At 34.4% G+C, this 3522-nt stretch overlaps 1 pseudogene; it reads right to left on the bottom strand.

Moving 5' to 3' along the window:
* Positions 1-2401: 2401 nt before the first annotated feature.
* LOC138145286 (U6 spliceosomal RNA) lies at positions 2402-2502 on the bottom strand (annotated as a pseudogene).
* Between the last annotated feature and the right edge of the window lie 1020 nt (positions 2503-3522).

Below are 3522 nucleotides of genomic sequence, written 5' to 3'. Positions count from 1 at the left end.
TTGAAAAAAATAGAAAACAACTAGAAAAATTGGCTGCAAATATTAATGCCTCACCTTAAGCAATCACCCCAATTAACACTAAATGAAGAAGAAAATCAGTTAATGATGCTATTTTTATGCCCAATAAGGTTTAGCATTACATTATAATAATGTCATAAAAATGACCTGTAAAATATTATCCAAAAATCTCAGATGTCTTTGTGATTACAAATTAATTAGACACTTCAATGCAAATACATAGTCTATTAAAATCAATCAAAGGAATTAATTTAGAAATTAATCTAAATAGATGATTTTGGCACTTAGTACATAATAACCACACTGCTTTACTATTGGTGAATAAGTTCTTAATGATTACATTTAGACCAAGAATTTAAAATCTTGCCAGTTGTGGAGTGTTTTTTACATCCAGTCATCTTGTGTCAACAAACATTTGTTGAGGGTTTAATATGTTCTATATGCTGTGCTATGTGCTGGAAATGAAAAAAGATAGTCCATGGCTGTAGGGAGCCTACATTCTAATGGGGGAATGATATACACAAAAGTATTCTATAAGTTACAGTGAAGGAAAGGAAGAAGGACAGAAGAGGTATGAAGGATATGAAGAGAAATGAAGGATCTTGGAGCAGTCATCTAATCAGAAGCAGGGTACTTCCAAGTTGTTCATTCCAAAGTGAAAGTGATGTTCCTAGATAAATATTTTTCTGGATCTTAATGGAGGAGTTTGGAATATAGTCTGGTGAGAAATGAAGATGGATTTGATGATAAAATAAAATTGCTTTCTCCTCTTTAACTTGAGTTCCATGTTTGGGGAATGCTGCTATGAAAAAAATATTTAACCAAATAATTTTGTCAATCTAGTCCCATTCATAGATTTCAACATGACCTGTAGGTGATCTATGTTTATCCAATAGAGTCCAAACTCTGATAATGTCTAATTCAAAAGGTTAAGATAATAGTCCTTGCAATAGCTATGACTTCTGTCTCAGGACCTGCCTATCCAAGTGCCAAGAAGCAAATTAGTAGCAGATTACCACTAGGTAATTTGTATAGAGTGACCCATAAAATAGGAAAAAAAGAGACAAATATTGGCTTCAGAATTGTGGGCTGCTTTACAGAAATAGTAATAGAGTGACAGAAAGAATGGTAGGAAAGATTCACACAGTTTTTAAGTAATATAAACTAATTTATTCCATTTTTCTCACAACATTACATCATTGTTCAATTGATATTATCCTATTAAAAGAGTTGAAAAAGTGCCAATATTTGTAGTTTTACTGTGAAAGAAATCAAAAGGCATAAAGAAGATTCTCCTTAGAGAATTTTTAAAGATGAATAGGACAAATGACTTTCAAGATGTATCTAAGGAGAAAAAATGACATTATTTCATGTCATATTTGATTAGGAGGAAGCATAGATTAGTGGGGAAAAACAACGCTGGATTTATAGTAGAGATTTTGTTTTGAAGCTTACCTCTGAGGTTAATCAGTCACATGCTAATAAGTAAGCCTTTTAACTTCTAGGAAATTCAGTTCCTCTGGAAAATGAAGATAAAGATATCCATTTTATTTTTTTCTTCCATTTTTAATTTATGGAATAAAACAAGTATTTCCAGAAAAAGTACTTTTTTCTTTGTTTTTCTTTTCATTATTCTTTTTAAAATTTATTTATTTACTTTTAGTTTACAGCAATCAATTCCACAATCATTTGAGTTCCAACTCCCACCATCACCCCCAGGGAGGCATGCAATCTGATATAGGTTCTACAAATATCTTCACATTAAACATTAATCAAGTTGTAAAGAATTATAACCAATAGAGTGAATAAAAGAAAAAAAGGAATGAAACAAGACAAAACACAAAAGAGAGAGAACAAGTAGTTTGCTTCAATCTCCATTCAGACTCTGTAGTTCTTTCTCTGGGTGTGGATCTCCCTTTCCATCATGAGTCTTTTGGAGTTGTCTTATACCCTTGCATTTGATGAGAAGAGCCCAGTCTAGCAAAGTTATTAGCCACAGATACAATGTGTCTGTAATTGTGTACAATGATCTGGTTCTGCTCTCCTCAATCAGCATCACTTTATATAAGCCTCTCCAGGTTATTATGAAGTCTGTCTGCTCCTCATTTCTTATAGCACAATAGTATTCCATGACATTCATAATCCACATCTTGTTTAGTCATTCCCCAATTGATGGGCATCTACTTGATATCCATTTCTTTGTTGATAGTTTTAGATAGATGTTACTTATTATTTTAAGGAAGACTTCATTTATTCCTATGTTTTCTAGTATTTTTAATAGGAATGGGTGTTGAACTTTATCAAAAAGCTTTTTCTGCATCTATTGAGATAATCATATGGTTTCTATTATTTTTCTTGTAAATATGATCAGTTATACTGATAAGAAAATATAGAACTCTTCACGAATTTCTGTTATCCTTGCACAAGTGCCATTCAAATCTTCTAGCATTCCAATTTTAGTATATGTGCTGCTGAAGTGACCACAATGATATCTATTTTAACATGAGGATAAGTAATACCTATAATTCAAAATTTACAATTTGTTTTTGAGGATCAAATGACCAGATACTCTAATATTAGTTAACATAAACCTTCATATTTTGCTATTTGATGCAAACATAGACATAGGAGAAGACAGAGAAGACAGATTTAAATATGAAAGATTCTAAAAGATTATATAATACTATATGTGTGTGTATGTGTGTGTATGTATATATGTATGTATATAGTATTAAAAGAGTGCTTTTCTTGAAAATACTCAAAAGGTGCTAGATTTCGGGTTTTAAGAATGAGGAGCCAAGATGACATAGTAAAGGCAGGATATCACCTGCACACTTTCATTTTCCCCTCCAAGCAACTTTTAAATTACTCTCAAATTCCAAAGTGGCAGAGACAACATAAGGTCTGGGAGAGAAATTTTTCCCTCCCATGATTTAGGGACTTGGCAGGAAAAATCTGCCATACTAGACTAGTGGTCATCTTGGAGCAGAGTGTAAATCATGGCAACACCACAGTTGTTAACATCAGCAGCAAGCCTATGAGGTTACTGCAAAAGTAGTGACAGCAGTAGCTTTGGGATATTTTAGCTCCCAGAAGGTAATCGGTTGAACAACTGGCCAAAAACACATTACAGGAGACATTTTGCTGGTACTGGGTGCAGGATGCTATTGCATTGCTCATACATAGTTTCAGGTCACAGTTCCTGGGCAGAGCGAACCATGATAGCTTGTGGCCTCAAAGGTGAAGAGGTCCTTGTCACCATACCATGGTGCAGAAGAGTGCTTGTGTTTGTTCACAAGGCAGCAGGGGCATCTGGTCTCCGTTCCAAGGAAGAAAGGAGGCCTATCACTTGCAGTTGCAGGAAAGCAGGGGGCCTGGTCACAATTCCAGGGCCAAAAAGAGCACTAACATTTGCAGGTACAGGGGAACAAGGTCCTTTCCTGGGCAAAGGTCAGAGCACCGGGTAGAAGAGAAGTGACAACACATCTCCTTGTATACTACAAC

The sequence above is a fragment of the Petaurus breviceps genome, unplaced genomic scaffold, assembly GCF_028583685.1.
Source record: "Petaurus breviceps papuanus isolate PSGF00001 unplaced genomic scaffold, PetGlider_PUasm1.0 90731, whole genome shotgun sequence".
NCBI lineage: Eukaryota > Metazoa > Chordata > Mammalia > Diprotodontia > Petauridae > Petaurus > Petaurus breviceps.
The sequence above is the reverse complement of the archived record's forward strand: the minus strand, read 5'-3'. Positions and strand labels throughout refer to the sequence as shown.